General features: G+C 40.6%; 1 protein-coding gene across 9 annotated transcripts in view; it reads right to left on the reverse strand.

Moving 5' to 3' along the window:
• Positions 1–24,427, reverse strand: part of rapgef2b (Rap guanine nucleotide exchange factor 2b) — a 111,721-nt gene that overhangs the window by 85,856 nt on the left and 1,438 nt on the right. The window lies entirely within an intron of this gene.

The following is a 24,427-nucleotide window of genomic DNA, read 5'->3' on the forward strand; positions in this document are numbered from 1 at the left end:
TCAATAAATCCTGCCTACATGAAGAGATTGAGCCTGACATGCCATACGATTTGCAGGTCAAGGATTCTAACACCAGAGTACCTTGATCATGATTTGTCTGAATGCCTGTTCCCACTGAGACAAAAAAAAAAAAAATGCAGCCACCCGCAATTTATGTTGTGATTTCAATGTTTTTTTTTGTTTTTGTTTTTTTTTTTTCAATTGCTCCAGCAGCCCTAGCCTATCCCAAACCAGGGATAGGAGCATAATGGCTCGGCTTTCCTTATCTCTTAACACCACAGTGTCTGTTTGCTAGATAGGAAGGCTTCCTCCACTTGAGCCCTTTCACTGGCCCAAATGGTCAATCCATTTATTCATTTAGCTCTGGCTGAATGCAGATAGCAGGCCTCAGCGTCTATCACCCACTGTAGGCAAACATCAAAGGAAAGGTTGCAACCTTTGAAAGACAATGGGGCACTGTGGGAGCAATCAACAAAGACCAACAGGTAGAGAGATCAAGGATATTTCTAATAACCTCAACCAGGCGTGGATCTGAAGGATATATTGTTTTTAAAATGTCATTTCAGCTCTTGCACAGGTCTGGCCTAGACAAACAATCACCTTTGTGACAAAAACACTGACATTAGATATGCATTAGATATGCATTACAGCGTACGGTAGAGTCCATGTAAATTACTCATTATGGGTCATTCTATTTTTCGTCTAATATATTCTTCATAGTTTAAGATATATAAGTATGCATATACTCTATGTACATATCCTGCACTTCTTTTATGTTGCTGTTTTGCACTTCAGATGGGATGCTAAACTTCATTTCATTGTTTGAGTATTTGTACTTATCAATGACAATAAAGTTTAATCTAATCTAATCTAATCTAATTCTTTGCAATTAACATACATATAAATTGTGCTGAATAGTAACTAATGTGTATTATCCCAAAATAGACACACAGATGATTCAAACATAACAAATTCCAATCCTTTTTATGAGAGTGTTTAGGGACTACTGCCAATCCCATTTTCTTGGTACATCATCTAATTTTTATGTTTATGATGAAAAGAGAGCCATTAATGTGTGCCGAGGGACTGAAACGGTGAAGAGGCAGGAGATGATTCTCCGTTTTTATTTGACATCAGAAAGCTATGACCAAGTGTTATACACCCATAAAGCTAGACACATGATGGGTGTAATGAGAGTTTCATTGGGGGCAATGACCTCGCCTGGTCACCGAGTGGAGTAAATCAATGTTCCTGTCTCCTCTGTGGAAAACATCACATAAACTGAGGCATCTTCCATCTCTAGCTGTCTGCTTGTCTGGATGCACGCGTGGCTCTTGTCTAAACATTACCAAGGGAATCCATGTATTAAGTGATTCCATTTCCATTTAAATTCTTTGGCCAACCTCCAAAACTTGTTGCAACTTTCAGCGGAAAAAGCTGATTAGCATCCTAAGCCTAATATGATTTGAACCCTAATTAAAAAATCATCTCCATCTTGAGTGAAAGTGTCGACCCAGTGCTGTTGCATAATAGGTAGAAAATCAGCTGAGGGAAGGAGCAGCCAAGATTGTTTTCATTCAATGGGTCCCCACACAGCAGAACTTCTAACTGCCAGCTCTAAACGGCTTTTCTTATTCTAATTCTTAGAAAGAGAAAGAGAGAAAGAGAGAGAGAAAGGGAAACAGAAAAAGAGAAACCAGAGTGGCCTACTGCTGTGAGGCATATGTCGTTCTGTCATCTCTGCCAGGCAACTTGTAAGAAACTTGTCTGAATCAGTTTTCACAGTGAGCCACATCTCTCTGGCACATGGTGCAATGCCCAATCCTCTCTTTTGTTGCAAACAGCGGCTTGAGAAGCAAGCCTGTGCTTCAAAGGTTGTCGGTTCAAATCCCAGCCGAGAAAATCTGAGCCGAACAAGACACGGTCTCCCTCATCAGCCACTTTGAAATGCCCCTGAGTCTAAGTATTTGACAGCCAACTGCTTCAGTAAAGTTGCTCCATGGCCAAAAGTAGGAGACTGTGACTGCTATAGAAATCTCTTATGTTTCCGTGACCAAATGAAGGCGGAGTAAGGCGTCTTTGCAAAAGGGCAGAGAAACTCAGAGAATTGAATTATGGCTGGAAAAACAGTAATCAACAAAACACTGAAAATGCATTGTCAACTACTACAATGTCCAATTTGGAAGAGACAGCACTGAACAGACAAGAAACATCTACCAGTCTGCTCATTACATCAGCCATGTCTAAGATGCTTACTACCTTGATCCCTTGCAGTCAAGTGAGGAATGGACGTTCTAATCACGTTGCTTTGCAGAGGAAGGATTTGTTGTCGTTCTGTTTCAGAAAATAACTGTGAAAAGCACAAATTAATCCCCCGCGACTCGGGAGCCAGGACGACCTAGTTTCACAACAATTGCTCACTTGTCACTGCGGGGTGATATTTTACCCCCATACCTTCACCCTCTGAGCTTCACCCTGGCCAGTTCAAGGTTGGAATCAAACAGCGAGGTGGTACAGTATGCAAAAAAGAACAACATTAAAATGCCAAAAAAAACAAACAAACAAAAAAAACAATCATACTGCAATTGCAATATGAAATACAGTATGTGTTGGAACAGGATTTTGATTTTCAACATTTACATTAAAATTGTTTCACATTTCTCATTGCTATGTATGGAAAAATGCTGTTTACTTGCACATTGGAAACTGCAGTAATCAATCCAGCAGTTTCCATATTTTTTTGGCAATTATTTAAGCAGCCACACCCCACCACTATATCCAGAACATTCCTATAGACTTCTGACCTTTTCCATGTTTTCCAGATTAGCCTTTTTATGCCAGCAACCGCTCATCCAGTGATGCATTGGTATTCCCAGATCCCCTTACCGTGACAGCAGAGGGGCCGTCTTGTGTGTCAGGCCAGGGTGAGGCCTACATTCCTCAGATGACACTGGCTAGATAATGTCTCAGTGTCCATACCAATAACACACGCACACGGCCTAAAGGGGGCCATGGCGGCTATGCCGACCATCCCACCCCCTGCTGCCTGCTAACCTCTGGAAGGTATGGAATACCAAGAGGAGGGGCTATGTGGGTCATCCATTAGAATAAGGCATCTGGTGCCCTGCTGCATTCTGGGCCACTAACACCACTATGTCTTTGAGATACTGACAGACCGTTATGCTTGGAAGCTTTTCCTTACTATTACAATATGAGGAGTGATATGTAGAAATTGTTTTTTCTACATTTTTTTCATTAATTTACATTAAAAATGTGTGAAAATCAGATAATTAGGTTTTCTCAGTTTGAGATGATGAAAGAAAACTTGAAAACTTGCAGACCAAGAACTGTGCAGAACACTAGAATACCATTTTAAAGACCGTCCCCTATAATTAGGAACAAAAAGAGAAAAAAAAGAAAGAGAAAAAAAGATCTGTCCCCTTGTGATTTAGTAATTGCAGTAGTCAGTATTACAGTTTTGACTGTTTCAATTAACTCGACAGCGCAGCAGAGCACACGCACAATCAGCTCTCATTATTTAAACTGGTAAATGTCCCATTGTGGCCCAACGCAAACACAGGAAAAAATTCCATACATTCTGCAGCTTCTCCACCTTCGTCTATACGGCTGTTGATGAGAGGAAATGTCGGTCTAATTGGCATATGGCTTTTTAATGAGATAAGCAGCCTGTGACTATATGACAGATATGCAACTGAATAACACTGTAAGGAGAGGCACATAATGAGGCAGACAGTACCGCTGTATGATGAAGTAGACGGAGTGTAGTTGTGTGAAGTGGTAAACAGAGCACTGGGAGTCAGACACAGTCACTGCTGAAGGTTGGAAGGTCATGTTGCCTACGGCGCAGTATGTGTAAGTGGCAATATAGTGCACTATACTGTCTGTTCAGCACAAACGCTGCAGCATGTCTGTGTCAGTGTGCCAAGTGGGACTTGGGAGGGCCGCTCCCCCCCTGGAGTAGACGAAACAGCAACGATAGCAGTTTATTCCAAATGTGCAGAACTCTCATAGTACACCTCTGGGGCAGAGGTATGAAGCCTGGACAAGTGGGTGTCATTGTGCGCATGTCTGTGTGTGTGTGTATGTGTGTGTGTTTGTGTTCTCCTGCCTTTGTTTGTGTATGCCTATGTAACAGGGTGGGCAGCAGCTGTCCTTGAATCTCTATTGACAGAGAGTGTGGGACCTGCTGGGTATTTTTATCCATTAGCCTGTGTGAGAGAGCAGGTGGAGGCTTTGTGGACCACAACAAGGTCACACAGTGATGAGCACCGCTACGCCGCTATCGGTGGCTGCTCTGGCCAAACATCAAGGCCCGGGTGCCTGTTTTCCAAACACTACATAAGCTTTGATAGCAAAGGCCACCACTTGGAGACTGGAAATTTCTAAAAACACTCAATTAATTTTGGTGGGGCAAATGTCATTAACTTCATGAATCAATATCTTCTAAAATATGACTAATCCAATCTGTAAAAACTGCCCAAGAAATATAATTACTTATCCTTTAGCACTTGTCTAATTTATCATTTTACATGAGTGGCACCTGTTCTCAATTTGTGGACTGAAGGGAATGAACCTCTTCAAACGTCCTTCATGTTTTGTCATTAGGACTGCACTAAAACATGTGCCATCTGAACGAGGTTGGCACATACTGCACCAAGCTAATTAGCAGTCCTGTCAACACTAAGGACTTGGTATTAATTCAGCAGGCTAAACTAACGGTGCACATGGTACCTCTACAACATCCTCTCTCTCTTCCATTGTGCATCTGATGTTGAATTGAGTGCTGAGCAAGCCGTTACACTTCCACTGCCACCTGTTTGGATGGAAACTTTTTTTTTCCCTTTGTCCACAGGCTACAGCATCTGTTATATCCAGCCATCAGCAACTTTCCCTGTTTTAGCTTTTGTTAAATAGCATAAAACTCCTAAATGGTGATTCATCATCTGCTGAAATGGCTAGTAAAACAGATTCGCTTTATTCACTATACCAAGTTTTAAAAGCGTTTGGTGGCCACAGATTATTTCCCACCATGTTCAGGCCGGCGGTGGACATGGTAACTGGCTAGAACAGGAATCAGGGAGGCATGTGAATGAGCTTAACACCACCTACTTGAGCTGCCAGCATAAAACCCTTAAGAACCAAAGTGCGCCGATCCTCCTGAAGCATGGAAATTGGATGCATTCTGAACAACACAAGTACCAGCCGATCCCTGCTTTCTGCAGCCAAACAATTTCATTCCTACTCCAAATGAATCTCTTTTTTGTCGCCATTGTGTAGCAATACAAGGGGAGGGTCCTCAGTGTCTGTTGTAGTAAAGGGGCTACTTAGGGCTAGTCATGTGACAGGGCAATTATTAAGGGTACATGTGTTGTGGACAGGGAGTAAGTGAATAACAGAGAAGTCCAAACAGAAAAAAAGAGAGAAAAAAAATGCTCTCAAGTGTTTGTGCATGTCGTCCCCCATAAAACTCAAATCAACAAGTAAGTGTGCTTTCATAGACAATCAATTTTCACTTGGTTGTTAGCTTGTCAAAATCAAAGGTATGTGGGTCACTGACCTCTCCAACTCATCTGCTTTGAGGCTGCCCTGCCAGCTGGCACATTAGTCAGTCTGTGTTGTTTTTGTGCATGTGAGTATGTGTGTGTGCGCATGTGTCTTGAGTCAAGCTCCTCCTTAAAAAAAAAAAAACACCAACTCTTGCTCATGCTCATGATAAAGATTGTGTCGCATAAAGAGTTATCTCGAGTATCATGGAGGCATGTCAAAACATACCTGAGTTAAGAATGGATGTTTATATTATTGCTGTGACTCACCATGATGATAACTGCTTGCTACGATATGATAGCAAGACATCACTAACAGTTAAAAATAAAACAAAACAAAAATAAAAAAAGAGAGAGAAACATCAATCAAGCAAAAATTCCAATATACTTTGTTGTTTTCCAGCTTACATTGCTTTTAGCAAAACTGCTGGTGACACTAATGTTGAAATATTCCATGCAGTTGTACACAACAAGTGAATGCAATTACTGCACTGATGCAACTGTGATTATTGAAGTGAATGTTTCAGCTGCTTCACACCACCACAACTGTAGGATCCTCAAAGAAAACAGGATCATTACATAAATGGTCAGCAATCCAAAATTTCATTGTGGTAACTAAAAAAAAAAAAAAATCCCTTAATGTAATGCTTATGACAATACAGCCGCTACCCTTGCTCTATGGCAGTAAACACCCCTTTAATAATTGATTGTAAATAAATATACATATTTCATGACAGCGATCACCTTTTCCGCAGAACGGGCGTAACAAAAATGGCTGCCATTCTGTACGGTGTAGTCCATGGATAATGCAGAGAGCTAAGTAATGAGGTAATGACACATACTGATTTATTATGGAAAATGTGAAAACTGGGGTAGGTTGTGTTGAGCATATGATTAAGAACTGCATCATCCATATTAAAAGGAGAACATGTATTAACTAGACCAATCAATGTGAGTGTAGGTCTGCTGAGCAAAAGTGACTCTGCTGTGTGCAGTTGGACAGATCATTAAATTAGAAAAAGCAATAAACACATTGAGGACATGACGACACTGCACTACTGTTGTGCCCTTAGGGGTGACAACAAACCAAGCTGTCCGTGCTAAGTGAGCATTAGCTTGCCTGCAGGTCTTCAATCTGGTGTTGTTTTAATATTATCAACACAACATTAGTCAAGCCACACTGATACAGGAACTCACAACTATCTAATTAGCGCTGAATCTCATTCGCAGAGTTAGTTGCACCCTGCAACACTGAAGTGCTGTCACACAGGGTGCAAAGTCAAAGATATCTAGGGTATCACAAGAATAAATTAAAGATCTGAAATGCCAGACTGTATTAAGAAAACTCACAAACTATAATGGAAAACAATTTTAAACTAAGGCTCAAATGTAACTGGTTTTGAACATGTTGTTCCTCAGTTATATGGACTCACAGCTTGAGGGTGTTTAGTCTTTGCAGAAATTAGCAAGAATGACCATTTGTTCAAGTATCACTCTTATTTGTGTAAAGTGGTGTGTGAATATCAGGGTTAATACCAGTGTTTTGTGCATAAGTGTGCTGCACAGAAGTATCAGTGGACTTAAAAATGTGTATCTATCCTCGGGAAATCTTGAGGACAAGACTTCAACTGTTGAATTTTTTTCCTAACATATGCATTTTTATGCGCCCAAACAGGAAACCATCATATTAGAAGTTTTTTTTTTTTTTTTTTGTCCACTGTCTGTGCTTGAAAGTGAGAAGTAGATACCAAATGAGTGACAGTGACAACCTCAGTCGAGTTTTTACAACCTCCAGCCTACTTCCTCTTATCAGTCTGTGACCGCAATGCTGCAACATGTCAACCACCACTGTGACCACAACCTCATTTAGAGTCAACCACTGTTCCCAAGAACAAACACAGCCCCAGCACACAAACTGCAATAAAAGCTGCACAATTAATAATGTATACTCCTGTATTCCATTTTTGTGTTCATAAATTTAAACAATAACTCTGTCCTAGTTACATAATAACAGACCAGAATAGAAATGGTACACTGGTGTTTGCCAATTTCATTTGCCTTTGTGTAACTTTGTATAGTAAAATATTTAAGGAAATTATCCTTGACAAAACCAATCCATCTGGGTACTAGTAATAGTAGAATACAGGTATATCAGCAATACTCAATCATTTTATTTTATTCAGAATTTCCCCTCCATTCAAAAATAGTTGCGATGTTTAAATAGATGCAAAGATGCAATAAAATAATTTTGCACCTTGCACCAATCATCAAGACTTATGATTGTGATGACATATCTAGCAAAAAAAAAATTGTGCTTATCATTTCAGTGATGATTGTGGAGTCCTAACCACAACCATGATCCAATGTGGATTCAGTGGTGAACTCTGACCAATCCAGAAAACAAAAGGATCTTTCAACTCCACCATTCAACCTCATCGTTGCAGGTCCAAACCTGGGAACAAAGCCAACTGTCCGGCCAAATGAAACTCGCTCCATCTCGCCCAAACAAAGACCTCAAAGAGGCGCAGAGCAATCATCACAAAGTTACGCAACATCATAAAAAGATCAATTCATGGACACTCAAAGCCAAAACAAGGAGAAATGGGTAGGGTGGATAAAACGGGATGGGGATGCGCTTTAATCTTCCCAGGGCAAATGGTTTGCTGAGTGGCCTAACTGATCCAAAAACGCGCTGTTCCAGCTTTTCCCCTTTCTTCTGCCCAATTATCTTGACACAAATAGAAGCCAAACGCTGGAGGAGAGTTACTAATGAAATCTGCTACAGTTCCACAATGGGAAAAAAATAACACTAGGTCTCAACTCCGGCGGGGTTGAATGCTATGCTGTGACTGTATTCATTTGGTCTGTTCCCTGCACTTTACCATCATTAATCCTCAACCTTTCCTCTGTTGCAGATTTCAGATCCCCAGTTGGAGTATTTATGGAATTCAATAATCAATCTCAACTCTCTGCAGCTTCTCCCACAGCACTCTTTGCAAAGTAATTCCAGCATTACAATGCTACTGTGCCTAGTGGTTGCTAAGGAACAACGAGAATCTCTTTCACTACGAGAAAGGCTTTCACCAGAGCCAGATTTCTCGTCTTGGGCCCCAAGGCCACAAACACTCCCTAGTCATCAGACAGGCATGGGATTTTGTTGGTAGGAAATCTGAGGTGAAAAATGGCAGCATCCTCTGCAACTGATGAGGTGAATTATTCTCTAAAACAAAGTCTTGTTGACTTTCTCAGTGGCGGCATACTGAGACATGCTTTAATCAATAGCACAATAGAAGTTCCTGTGAGAGAAATGACAGTCCTAACGGTTTCTAGAGAAAGACAGAAAAGGAATTTCTGAACAGTGCCAGTACCTCATTGAAAACACTTAATAAAATGCAATCATATATTTCATTGCATCTGCAATTAATACAAGCAGTAAACATTAAGTCCTAACAAGGCCACATGGGAAGCAATGAATACTGCCTGATTCAACAGACCTGGGAGACTGTCGTTTGTACAAATGTTACACTTAACCTGCACAATCACATTACAAGGAAAATGAGGCTACATGAAAACACATGTATGCATGACATGATATTTTAGGTAAGAATAAAACATGCACTGTGTTCAATCTGCCAATCTGGTGCACTAAATTCCTACTCTCAATTTAAATGCAACCTTGGCAATGACAGACAGTGGTTGCAAATTTGGAGTGTTTCCAGAGGGTCTCTGGGATCCAGGGCTATCAGTACATGGACAGCATGTTCCCTTTGAGCTGGGAGCAAGCCAGCAGCATTGCCTTTGTTAGTAACTACACAACATTGTCATGAACAATCTTTGAAAATTGCAGCCACAATAGAGCGGGGTCTAGCGTTTGCCTGTGCTAGGTGTGACACCTCACTTCTCTCTCTAAAGGGGTGTGATTGTCACACTGTAAATCTTCGATCCAAAAAGGAGACAATGGTGGTGTTGTTTCCTGAGGCCTGGCTCTTGTGAGCTGATGTTTTTGGTGAGCTGCCAGCTAAGGTCACACCAGCTAGAAAGAGATACGGATGCTGTGAGTGGCATTTAATACTCGTTTCCTAGCGTGTTCAAGCTTGTCTTTCTGGCACATTTAACCTACAGTGTTTCCTGTGCGAAACCAAGTGCATTCTACAATAATGAGAGCGCAATCATGAGCCATGCATTAATATCCTGTGTAGGATTTTTTGGCACTGGAAGTGTCAAGTCCTGCTCTAGCCCTGCTCAGGATTCAAGGATAAAGTGTTGAATTACTCACTACCTGACTTGACTGGAAAAAAGCAAATGTACGCTTGGTTTTATAACCTGTGTTTATTATGTGTACCGCATTGGTGAGCCCAGCCTGCCTGGTCTTCAATGGAAGCTTCCTGTTTACAAAGTTGCCTTATGATCCCACCCAAGGCCTTTTCACTTGACTCGGACTAAAATAGGCCTAAGCTCCAGACGGACGGGGATTTCAGGCTATATCCTGAGGATGTTTTACAAAAGAAACACGGTGAACCATGTTGGGCCATTGTGATCTTTCTGGACTTCAGTCACATATGAAGGCTTTCCCTTTTCTTGGCAATGCTCAAGCTAGTAACATCAAAGAAATTAGTAATACTGTTTCTTGTTTTTATTTTTATTTTTTTAAACCATTACATTAAGCTTTTTTTTTTTTTTTTTTTAAAAAGGCCTCATAAAATTATTGCTAATTCTTCTAGCACAGTATACCAAATTGCATTTATTTTCGCATACTGTATTCTACACAGCATAAATGAACCTAGATTTTAGAATGGAATTCACTGGGTTCGGCCATAATACATTTCTTTGTTTAAAACTGTTGGGCATAGGTACAACTGCAGTTGGTACAAGTTAGCTAAAACAGTTATTCCCAGAGCAGCGACAATATAATTGCTGTGATTTTAACAGTTTTTGACAAGCAGAAGCTGGTTGTAACAGGGAGCCATTGTGCTGGACCCACACTTGCCAGTGGATTCAAAGCACCAGAGCCTACAGGGAAGCATGCATGAATGGCCGGCATCTTTCCCTCCAATTACAATCAAATACAGTCTTGATTTAGCATAAGACTAGACTCTAAATGGGGAAAGCAAGTGGGTCGAAATTTTGGCTGATTTGTGTGTATAACAAAACACTGCCTCATAGACAGGGACCTATCACATGTACAATGAAGACACTGTTCCCATGTGAGCTGTAGCTGAGTAATATTTCATGACATTAGGAGGACAGCTCCATTGCAGCATTTCATATGCTCAAAGATGCCCTAAAATGACCCACTAGCATTTGGGGTGCATGCAGACACTGTGTGTTTGTCATTCTGAATGTTCGATAAAATTTGCTGTATAGTTTGTAAGTGAGGAGGCCGATAAAACACCCGGCAGAAAACATCAATAAGTGTTTTATTACCACCATCACTTCTCACAATGATCTCTGCAAGGGACATTTATTATTGCAGTTGGTTAAATTGCTTACCAATACCTGAAATAACAGTTGAAATTACCACATAAATGTCTCATATCTGCCGGTTTTGTCAGGCCTGCATGTGATATTCTGTAGAGGACTCGGTGATAAAAGATTGCCTCAAGGAACAATGCAATCTACTGACTCCATCCAAGATCATCGCTCTAATTTGTTTTAAGAATTGCTTTTCTCTCCTTACTTGCACTAAATATTATACACATTTTTTTTTGTGTATTCAATGGGTTTTATGACCTCATAACCTTTTATAATACTGGATAATTAAAAAACTCTCAGCTATGAATAAAAAAATAAGCATCCTTTTCCTCTTTCCTAAAAAATATATGCATCTAAGTTTTGTTTTGTTTGTTTTTTTTGTTTGTTTGTTTGTTTGTTTGTTTTTAAGTAACAGCGCCCCATGCATCAAAGTTCAGTCACAGCAGTGTAACAAAGTACTTTGTCAGTGAGTTCTTTTCATCCTCCTCAACAAACTGGGTTACTCCCATACTCCCATGCCATCTCTCCCAGTACTGTGCCTCAGCCTAACCTTAAAACCTCAGTCCTGTAGAGTAATATGTAAATGAGCTGATGAAAACAAGCTTAGGCTAATTAAATTCATTAGGCGCTAAGGATTAGATCTGAAATAGCCCTTTGGTCACACAATGACAATTAATGTATGATAATGAAGGCTGGGGGACCAGAGATAGGTTCCCAATCTGTAAAATGATGACATATAGTTGGGCATTGTGGGCACTACAGGCAACACAATAATAGAAAGTAAAGAGTTCAGTTCCACAACAACATACATAAATTTTGAGAATAATGAAATTTAATTAATTATCTGACATCCCCTAAGGTATAGAGACTCCAGTTTGTCAAAATATGAAAACATGTAAAAACATGATTTTACTCAGTATCATACTATATCTCTCTTCTGTCTTCTGCTCACACACAATCCGTCGTCATTACCGTCCATGGAATGAATGAATGAGTTTTCACTTTATTTAAGCAAAATATGCAGCACTGATTGACTCACCAGCTATGATGAGCAACAATGAGTCGCTCTTCACTCTCAATACAGCATCACATTAACAGTGTGCATGATATTGCTGTGAAAATACATTCACTGAATTGTTGTGAAAGCACAAAATAACAGAGATCTACCCATGTCGCCTTTACTTGCTATTCTGACTGATTCTCTAGCACTGAATAATTCTGGGTGACTGCGGTTCTTCTGGCAATATTTTCTCCCTAGGTCTAAAGCACAACATTTTCCAGCAATATGTGCAGTGCGAATGCCTGCTTGAAAAAGAGAAGCAAAGCTAACCAAATTACTCAATCACAAATGAGCATGTGCTACTTTAAGAAGATTGTACCAATATCCGCCACGGCAAAGAACTGCTTATGTGGCGTTATGCAAACACCTATTTTTGACACTTGGTCTTTGTTCCATGAAGGCTACATAACACATAAGGAGATCCGCATACTAATTGCAACAAGAATGATTAATGAAAAGGGTTTGGTCTCAGCAGGAACAGTTTAAGTGGTAGGAAACTGTGGGCCATATGGGAAAACGTCTGGCTGCGGATGGCTCTTTGAGGTCAGCCAAGGCAAGTGTCAATTATCTCGGTCAAGGTCCGAGGCTCTGATGAGCTAATGGCTTTTAATAATTGATGCTCTGTTGTAAATCACACACTTAATGTACTGTCAACCTGGCAATTAGTGACAAATTATTGCCAGAATAGTGGCAGCACGCCATTAAAGAGAGTGAAATCAATGTTGACTAGGCTAGGGTGCTATCACAAGGGGAACGTGTCACCACAAAATATGTGCTGCAGGTCAAAGTTTGATGCCAATTCTCACAAACCTGTCTCAGAGGAAAAAAGCCTTGAAGATTCTGGACAAACAGGCCCTGGCTTTAGAGTAAGAGGAGAGAGTGCCCTGCTAATCTGAGGGTAGCTGTCAGGCAGCCCAAGCTCAGAGCCGTTAGAAAGAGAATGTAATCAGAAGTTCAGACCAGGCAAGCCAAGATAATCATCCCCCTTCTTCCCAAAAGCAGGAAGTAGGGAGAAACTGTCAAACATTCCGGCGAGAATCAGATTAGGCGAAGGCCTTGGCAATGAAAGGGCATTTTCCTTGATGGGCAGTGGAGGGGTGGAGGGTTGGAGGCCTGGAAACGTGACCAGCTACAGGTCAGACAAACCCTCAGGGACCAATTACATAGATAAGGTTTCAACAAGACAGATACCCTACACCTCTGGTCCAATCCGCTCCACAGGGCACAGGAAGTGGAACAACAATATTCCTAATCGCTTATTTATTTAATTGGGGAGAACACTGTTGTGCACGGCTTAGTCCTTCCCTTTTTTGTTTTTGTTTTAACTGTCGGCTAATCCTGATGTTCCCGCCGGCAGCACTCGAGGACTGCTGCTGCTGCAGTTTGCATTTTTTGACAATGGCATCCGTTAACAATGACAGCTGTTCTCACTCATGCTAGCATTGTAAAAAGGGTGAATATGAATCATCTCTTTCAGCTCATATGTCAAACAATCACCTGCTCAAATAGACGGTACACAGTACAGTGCAGATCTCCGCCAGGTGTAACTCTCCTTTTCCAGACTATAGGCAATACCTGGGAGAGACTCAGCAACCAATTGTCAACCACTATTGAAGTCACTAATTAAATTACTATATGATTCAAAAATCATACAGTACAGTATAGTAAAAGTACCTTAAAGCCTCTCGGGTTCATCTGATTCTTGTTATGTATCTGTTTCAGTTTATTAAACACATTTCACCAGTGGTTGGGAACCTATGGCTCGCCAGATGTCATATGGCTTTTGATAGAAATTACTACTCAAGCGCTCTCTCTCACTCTCTCTCTCTCTCACGTACACACACACACACATTAAGAGCTCTGAAGATTTGACTAATAGTTCGCTGACATATGAAACAGTGATGGCTGTTTTACTTGTCATTTTTTACAGTCCTGAAGGCTTTGTAACATATTTTAACCACTGCTCATACAATTTTTAGTCTGGGTTTTTTTTTGGTTTTGTTTTGTTTTTGTTTTTCCGTGTTTCTGCTGCTAAATGTTGTGTTGACTTCCTTGTCAGGAGAGGGGAAACTCTAAACCCAAAAAAAAAAACACAACACATATCCTGGATTATTTTCACCCACAATGAGAGTGAATACAACCACAATAGGATAAAAAATGAGTGAGCTAGACAGTGAATGATGTGAGGGAGGAGAATAGTGACCCTGGAAGAAAGAGAGATAGAGACAGCAGCAGTGGTCGAGCGAGCTAGACACTGAATGAGGGGAGAGAGTGGAAGTAGCCCAAACAAATGTTTTACAAAGCTTCTCCATCATACAGATGTAACTGCGCACAGACACACACAGAGACAGATACACACAACCAAACACATTATCTCCCCCGGGCTTCCACCTGATGGAGATAACCATCTGACAGTAAACTACTGTTAGCATAAGGCATGACAGGCCACGTCAGAATCAAAGAAACATCCTGCACATCCAGTGGAGTGTGACTCATCATCGGGGCTGGGCACCAACTGGAAAGACTTTTCAGGAAAGGAATATAAAATAAGGCATGACAGCCAGAGGAGTCTTGTCGATTCCTGACCATGACGGGTTATTATCAGACCAACATGAGGGTGATGAGTGGCTCACTGCAAAGCAGCACTGTGCAGCTGAACACAGAGGAGAGGCTCCTAGTGTAGCTAATAGGTTTAGCAGGTTACAGATTGGCTGAGTGCCCTGGTCAGTGCAACGTCACAAGGAATGACACAGTTAGTAAAACAGCATGTAAGCTCAGGGCTGAGTGGTGGTGAACATGCAGGTATGTTTACTATCATAGCTAGGGAAGGAACAGTATGTGTTTTTTTTTTTGTTTGTTTGTTTTTTGGAAGCTGATACCAATATCCAGTATCTTCCAACTCAAAATAACTAATATTGGTACCAATACCATTATCAATACCAACTTTTGTAAGAATCAGTTGATTTGTATGAATGCCAAATTTCACAGTCAACCAGATATTGGCAGTAAAAATACTCATCAAAACAATAGAAAAATTGCTTTTTAGAGCTGTTATTGGACTATATTAATGTATTGGTTAATTCCTATGTAATGTATTATATAGTAACTTTGTAAACTTCATCTAAAACATTTCTTTTTTTTGTTTTGTAGTACGTCTGCATGGGTCCATACTTAAACTAGTCTATATTTGCAATATGATTTGAAAAGCTCAAGCTATAACTTGAAAAATAAAATGATAATGACAACAATAATAACGATAATAATAATAAGAAAACATTGATCGTAAGGACACTCCTCATCACTGACTATGTGTGATATGGGTGATAAGGAATTTAAGCTTGTTGCAGTGTGACCTGCATCAGTTACACGCCTAAAATGCAATGTAAATGCATGTACAAAGTCACTTGTAAGTGCCACAGTCATAAGAAATGATCGCTGTGCTTCTGAGTGTCATACGCTTATTAAAACTCTGCTGCCATCAGTAAGTCATGTCAAATCTGCTGAATCAGATATCCACATCATAACAGCAGAGGAGAGCTGACAAAAAATGACAACTGACTCAATTACACTGTCAGGTCTGATTCAATCAGACCAGCAGTGCAAGAGTATCAATATCCTAAAAGTGCTTATAGCATAGAGCATTCTTTAGACTGATACGTACTAGATGCAGCAAAAATCTTTAATAAAACTCTCAGTGTCATAAAAGGAGGCTGAGGAGGCTGCCAGTGCTTCAGTGAGGCATTTTAAAAAGCTTTAAAGGTGAGAGGTTTGATAAAGGCATAAGGCAGCGACCACTTCAACAAGAGAGTAGGACAACTCTGCTAATGATTCAGACTTTGTTTTCTGTAAAACAATGGGCTTAATGCATGGTGGTCAGCTAATAGGTCTGCACAATACATTGAGCCTAAATAAAACAAGTGCACTAGCTCTTTTTAGGTACTTAGGTGAGATGGGACTTATGTATGACTGGATTGGTAACGCAGCGCTGTCATAGCTAGCAAGAGTCACCAGTCCAAATATTTAATTCATGCGATGACGTTGCCACTGCAGTCACAGCATAATTCAGATGTTTCCTGGTATGTAAATATAAAGCACACCTGTCTCTCACCTCCAAAACAGTATACAGCATACAATAATTTATCCAATCGGCAGTGCAGTTTTACACACTAACAAACACAGAAAGCATGTAAAAATCAACTTCTTTACTGACAAATGTAACTTTAATCTTAAAATTTTCTTCAAGATTTCTAAGAATTAACGATCTTACCTTCCTGTCCCACTCAACCGGTCAGCACCAAAAAGATGACGTACGTAGAAAAGCAAAAGCAATCTCCAAAAGCGGCACCATCACAATTTTTTCGATATCTTGCTGCCCTGCTAACAATGTTACCTAGATCATGACCCTGTTGGTTCACCAGACACCATCCAAAGTGCTATTGTTACACATTCGGTAAACAAGCATTAGCAATGTGGTGAACTTGGACTGTGGGATTTGAGACTTGTAATCATACAAATTAATCAGCTCACCAACTGATCCACTGCAAGTCTGATCAGTTCACCAACAGGAAGGATTAAACATCAGAGTGTGACGGTACTGCACAGGAAGCCAAAAGGCAAATTTACTCATACACTTCACTGCTGTTTGATTACCTCAAGGACCTCATCATTATTACTACTGTGCAGCTGAAAAGAACATTTCCAAACTATTAGATATCCTTAGACGGTCATAATTCACTATCTCCAGGATGTAGAGGTCTGGCTCCTCATTTATAAACACCAGAGAAATATGTTCGTAAATCACGCATATGACCCATTCTACACAAACAGTAGGACTGACTATCTTCAAAGGGAAAAATAATGCCCTTTACATATTGAAAGACCACTAAGAAAGACTATCTTTGTTTTTCATAAATAATACACAAAATATTAAGGCTATGAGCAGGTTATATCATTCCTAAACAATTTAGAAAGAGAAATTTATCCAGCTATACTATGCGGCATTTAAGCATGCTTCAGAATGTCTGACAGTGATTTTCAGTGCTGGTGCTGGTATACAAGTGTTGAAATTCAGGTTGCAGGCAATTTAGGACAACAGCCTAATCATAAAAATAAACAATAGGGCTTATTTTGCTTTGATGGAGGATTTGGGGCAAAACTGAGTTGCACACAAAGCACATTTTCAGTGAGTATACCAACTTTTTAAGTCAGACATGAGTGGTGACAGAGGATTTTGTTTCCCAAGGCCTATTTTAGTGGACTTCTGCCACCCACTTTCTCCAACACTGGAAAGTCAGACCAAACACACTAATGCCACCTGGTCCCTCTCTATCCTTGGGATATTGGTCACATATTTCACAGTCCGCAATGAATTGCATAATGCGTGCAGCCCTTTGAGCCAAATACTGCAGTCTCCCTATAATGCTGTGCAAAAAGCAATAGTGAAAACAAGGCTCCATGTCATAACCAGATTTTATCACTGGAGCTGTCAACTGTACTGACTGCTCTAAAAACATCATCATTCAGCAAATCCAACTGTGTCAACAGCCGTGTGATATATATTTGTCTTTGCTGAATGCTGCTGCTGAATGGTCGGGAAGGACGCACAACTCGTTCATTGCACAAAACAGCTCAAGTTGGCCATAGGAGGCGTCGCAGATAAATGGCTTACTGATAAGCATAGCCACTGCCATATTTTGATGTAATAAGATTATAGAAATGCATTTAAACCATAATTATTTATCACTACAGGAACCCGGTGCTACAAAAGTTATGGACTCATGTGGTTGATCAAAAGTGGCTAGTCGATATTAGACAGGCTACTCCACCACTGCCCTCGGCCAAAACATGTTTTACATATTTATGCCACTCTTCTGCATTCAGAAGGAGCAGAGATTATTGCAGTTATCACCTACACCCAGGACAGATTTGCTGCTTGTTTGATAACTGTTTATTGTTCTCAGAGGGGCTCCACAAGCACTTTATGTTTTGCTTACTCAGGCCCTGCTCTAAAGTGGCATAATTTTGACACCAAAGACTAAAGTACCTACTGCACTTTTAATGTGTAATTTGTTTAAATTGCACTCGCAATTTTTTCTAGAGGAGTAGGTGTCACTTTTTCCAAATGGTAGACATCTCATTTGAGAATTAGACTCTTAATGACAGACACAGTAAGTGGCAATGTAATTCAATAGCAATCACGTAAACATCGCACGTCAGGAACGTTATATTCTAAAGCCTCTCCAACAAGCCAAGTGGGTCTCAGGCTAAGTTATGCAAAGGTTGTGGTTGCTCAGTGGCATGAGGTCTATTGCCTTCTGCTGCAAAGGCCAAAGGAATTTCTGGGGCCTTGACTCCAAGTTGTTTTTCTTTGCTTCAAAAATATCTCACCGGAATGCGAACATAAGGAACTGAAACAACCATTTGACATAACAATGCATGTGATTCAGTTGCAACAAACATATGACCATAGGCAAGGAACCTCAAGGGCTGCACACGGTCATTGAATTTCCAATGAAGTATAGCACTTAGAGCGGTGAGGAAAGGGAAGCACTGCCTGTGCACTACAGGCAGCAATGCATGCAATCTGTGGAAACAGATCACAGAAAGTAAGAGAAAAGTGTCAGAAACAGAGTAGTGCATCTTCAGACATTACCTCAATACACCTGGATCCAAGACCAGAACATGAAAGCAACTTAAGTGCACAGAATACTGCCAAGTAACCCAGTGAGGAGCCTTCTGATAAACAATTTAGGAATTACATTACTTCATCTTCCACTGACATTCTATTGTTTTAAGAAGAACACTGATAAATGATTCTGCTAAAGCCTATCTATTCTACTTTGGGCACACCTTGCAAACAATGCTCTCAAATCACATGCAACCTTAAAGGAAAAATCCACCCTAAAACACATTCAACACTGCTGTACACTGATATTTCTTGCATTTCTGGGCCCTTTTTCTTGTTTGGTTATATATTTTTCATCTACATTTTGACTAAATGTAAACAATTAGATGAAGTACCAAGATATTTCCCATACAGCCACAATAGCATTTGATAGCAGGAAAAATATTCAACAACCTAAAACATCAATTACAACCATCACATTTCATGTCAGCTCACAAACAGAGCAACGGCTTCTGTCAAGTTTCACCAGCTCTCATCCGTGTTCAGCAATCATGCAGGGATAATTCCATAGATCAAGAGACAGATACCAATATCTGCACTGACAGCAGCCTCAATAGTTGCCAGTAGCATCACTATGCAATGCAGCCACAGCTTGCATCTTGGTGGATCTGTCGTCAGTAGCGTGAAATATGACACCAAGTTTTATTTGAATAACCCGTTGCAGCACACCACACATCATTGCTCTTCCTTCACTCTCACATTTTCTCCACTAGAAAAATGCACCACAGCATTTCTGCTGCTCTCAGGACAGACATATACAAAGCACCAAAAACCCGCTTCACTGATACTGTTCAAAGATATTCAGGGAAATGTAGGAAATCACTAAATGCAGTACAAGTAGATGAATCGGTTTGAAGGAAAGAAGGCCTACAAAAAAGTAAATCACAACACCTCAACAAAAACTAACTCCTGTGATGCAACAAGCATCCCAAATTGATGCAATCTAACAACGCAAGAGCATCAGACTGAGCATTATTAAAGCTGAAATTGAGTTTAAATTGAAATCTCTGCTTTAAGAGTTAAATCTCAGTAGCTACCTACCTTGGTCAAGAGTGTGAAAAATTACACTGGTGCAAAGGGAAAAAAGCAGAAGTGCACCAATATTAGACTATATTTAAGAACACTGACTCAGGTTTAGCGCTCCACTGATCTTAAATGATGCTTCATGGTGTGAAAGCCAGTATGTGTGTGACTTTCTTATGTCTTATTGGTACATTTGAACGCACAGTAGAGTGGATTGGTCTGCTCATTATTAGATTTTGCTAGTAACGGCACACAGGGCCACACAAAAGTCCTGCTTTATTCCAGTGAGCAGCAGTGTCTGGAATGCAAATTATATTCTCCCTTCTACCCCTTCCTGATATCAGACATTTATCTGTAACTTTACTCCCTGTGGTCCAACAAAACAACTGTAAATGCCATCTTCCTGCAGTTAAAAGATGATTCATGGTTTAAGACGAAGCCAGCAATTTCAGTTGCTCCCTGCGCAGCCATAACACTGAAGAATCAACAATTTTAACACAATAATCAATACCTTTTATGAGCCCATTCACCGCGAGTGAGTACCATGGTAAATTACAATCTCACTGTCATGAAAAAATAATGTCAGTGTCGTATTGAAAGCATGACTCAAAATGAGCCAATCAGACGCTGTGCTGAGACGCAGCCTGAACTACTGTGTGGACAGCATCCATTGGTGCGTTTGGTACTTTTTTCCTCTCCTGAAATCATCCCCTGTATTTAAACTGGGATGAATACGTCACTGTGACCGCGCTGTGTGTAACCACTTCAGCCAGCGCTTGGCCTCCACTTTCAACACAAGAATAACATGTGACATCACTTTATTTCTACAGGGTTTGCAGAGCGCCAGGAGAGGCCGAGGCTGTGGCACTTGAATTAACGGAACGGACGGGGAGCTTCGGAAATTAGAAGATCCTATACTGCCTGGGAAAGCTAGACTATTCCAACTTTGAGCAGAAACTTGCCACAGAAGTCCTTCCTACTTTTTGTGCCAGCAATCTGTAGGTCTTGTAAATAGCTTTTCACATGCCTCTGATGCGATGACAAAAATAGGATGGCGGTCACAGAGGAACAACCAGCTTCAGAATATAAAAACACAGCTTTAGGGGGGGAAAGGGTTTGTTGTCAAGCCACACTTCCTGCCAAAGTTCAAAAAGCATCCTGACGCTTTTCCTCTTCCTGCTTGTTCAGAGCAGGATGCTGAGAGACAGGGCAGCTCATCATTCATTACCCAACCGGTAGCAACTGCTTCCTCTACAGGTCTATTAAACCTGTGGTTTGTGAGGCTGCACAGTTCTACCTATGATTTAAGCCTCACTATTTTACAGGATATACTGTGATTATGATTACAAAAAAATTGTAAAACTTTTTGCATATTTGCCTTTTTAAATGGAGATATTGTTTTCAACTTCCACTGATATTCAAAATGAACTAAAAAGTTGTAACTTAAACTGCAAGTAAGCTATTCTACAAGTATTAATGGTTGAAACAAAAACAGCAGACTAAAATATGCCATTTTTACATGCAATTTGGCAGCATCAAAATCTATTTCAATATCATTCTGTGTGAACTGAGTATTTCCTTACATATTATCATACAGCTGCATGCATTAAGCAAATATCCTGTATTTGCTTAATGGATGCACAACTGTACCATTTTTAGTCAGCAACTGATGTGCTATAGAAGGACCTTAAAAATTTGTTCTGATGGAAATATTCCTGTTCCAACCTCATTTGAGAGTAAGAACTGCTCACCTTAAAATAATTAAATAACAAATGGGCCCCCCATTACTAGCTCTAAACTAGCAAATGTGCATTAATCTGCCACTTCACCCTGCCAGCTACTTTTTTTCACCTTAGATTTTTGTTTCTTAGCCTAGAAAGTCTGTATCATTGATAGTCATTCTAGTGACACAAATATATTAGTTATAAGTACTATAAGGACACTTTGGCTAGGCTCTTGAACTCCTTATTACTGGTCGCTTGTAATGTTTATGACTAAGGATTTAAGTCTTGGCTTACTGTTCAAATCAGTGCATGTTACTGGAGATAAGAATGTCCACTACATGCCAAAAATGTAATTTTTTCCTCCTTGTCCCTATGATCTGCACACTAGATACTCCTAGCTCTGCGCTAATCTCCTGTCTAGATCCAGAGTATGGGGAAAAAATGTAAAGTAGGCTGCCTATCCTTCCAACTATGTGGCTGTGTCACAGGTTCACCGTTGTGAAGGGCTGCATTTGTGGCCTTTAGCTTTCGCCACCTGGCTAAATAAGAGAGGAGGTGACTGGACTGTCCTGAATCCTGATACTTGCTGCAGCTTCACAGATGAGCTTAGGAGCTGCACTTGAGTTCAAAGGATGGCCTGGTACTTGGTGATATCGTCCTGCAAATGAAGGGTCGCCGGTTCAATCTCTGCGACACATCCAGAATGCCCATTAAGGACCATCTGTCCTCTTGGGTGTTCTTGGGCAAGACACTGTATCCCTCTGCACATGGGTGTGAGCTCAATGCAATGTCAATGTAACATAAACAGGAATGGGCTTGTTATAAACTCTACTCCTTGCTTCAGCATGGAAAGATTGGTCAAAGGGATGGACTCTTGGCAGGTATGCTCAGTTGATCGAAAAAATACTGAAATCATAATACCAGTAGTAATAATTTCTGAATCACCAGAGCATGCATTGTTTTCCAGAGTTCTCTTGACATGGTATTCAGGTGCTGTGCAGAATCCCTGCCCAATAAATCAAACTGCATGGCTGAGAAAAATTTCATGACATACAAACTGACCAAATCCTATGCATTGGATCACATTTTCTCTCCAGTGCATCATTTAAATTTGAGCATGTTACAAGCACAGAAAAGTAAATTGTAGAGCAAAGTCTATGTGTCTGACAAATGATATCTAAACTACTGTGCATCCCTGCTTTACAGTAAAAAAAAAAAAATTGCCCCTGTCCCTTTCCTCTCTTTTTGTGATAATTGATCGCACTTAGTTGAATTTGGTGGATGGACAGGGTAGCTTAACAGTCAAAAGCCGAGCAAAGGAATGGGACCATGCCAGGGAGAACACTGGCCATCAACTGGCTAGTTATTTAACCTGTCATGTGACAATGGGAGTCAAATCCCACTGTGGTCAGTCTCGAGCGATAAGGACAGATCCCTTTAACCGTTAGCTAATCCTGACAGAGAGGCCCTGCCAACACCATTAGGATAAACTGTGTCAGCCACCACAGGAGGAACCACGGGCTGGACGTTTGAAAGGAAGGTTTTGAAAGGTGTTACTATTCAAAGACAAAGTAGGGTAGACTGGCAGTTGTGCGCAGTCACATGATATTCATTACCACCGAAGATAGATTTGGAAACATATTCTCACTGTCATTCTAAGGTTGGTCTTTGCTTTGCTTTCAGTTTTCAGTCACCGTAGGCACTGCTGGCTTTTTTTAACACTCAGTGGAAAAGCTGTAGACTCCTCTGTGACACAACCGGAGGGCGAAATGGACACAGAGTCTCCTAAAGTTTCCAAAATGTGTTAGGACATCAAACTTTACCATAGGACTAAATGACCTAAAACACTGTCAGAGTACAAACTGTTTAGAAACACTGCTAGTTTGCCTCTTCATATGATTTGACATCTTGCCCAACATTTTGTTTCACTTTAAAGGACAAGAGCATGCTTACAGCCTTGGGACAATGCTGGCTCATTCTAGGATTCAAGGGTTTTTGAAGGTTGATACCTATGCATTTGGACTGAAGCTGTTGCGCTTCTTCAGATCTGGAAATTTTTCTGCCCTGAAAATCAGAGTCCTAAATGCTCTCCCCAGAATGTCATTCTTGGCAGGTCAGAAAAGCCTCTGAAGCTGCATTTAGGACATGATGTGACTCTGAACTCTCCACTGAGACCCATACCGAGACCATTCTTTTAGGTGGGTTAGTGGCTTCTTAAGGCAGGGAGATGCAAGTTTCACTGCACGGTTTTCAGACAGCAACCCCTGAAATTGTTGAGAAATGTATATTCTTACGTTCATCATATCAGAGGTGGGCAGCATTGACTGGCCAACATTAAACTCTTCTTTAAAGGCCTATAATAGCCTATATCAATGAATCAATACTACATCAATATCGCATCCATATATGCGCAAACCAATGAATCTGTCTAACCCAGTTTTATACCAGAGATCCAAAGTGCAGTGAGCAAATAAAGCAAACACAACATAACAGATTGGACTGCCACAGCTGATAAAACAATGTAAGCAATGTGAATTTATGACTCTGGCTTTGTCATGCCAGTGCAGCAACATAAACCACCAAATGCACAAATCCTTCCTGGGTAAATTTTAATGTCAAATCCTACTTCCTAGTCTTTGTTTCCATACCGTCAGTGACATCTATCACCCGTGCCACTGACAGCCTGGATGAACCTGTAAACACAGTGGGACCAGTGCAGTTTACAAGCCATCAATGACACCATAATTGTTTCCTCAATGTCAAATAGACCGGCATGCGGCTGTGCCACTAGCTGTAGCCACTGATTTAAGTGGTGGCCTATTGATTGCCTATTGTTTGTAAAGCTGTGCTACAACAGGATCCGTGTGCAGTGGAAACAGCGCGTATGAGAATAATACCA

The sequence above is a fragment of the Myripristis murdjan genome, chromosome 10 (assembly GCF_902150065.1).
Source record: "Myripristis murdjan chromosome 10, fMyrMur1.1, whole genome shotgun sequence".
Taxonomy (NCBI): Eukaryota; Metazoa; Chordata; class Actinopteri; order Holocentriformes; family Holocentridae; genus Myripristis; species Myripristis murdjan.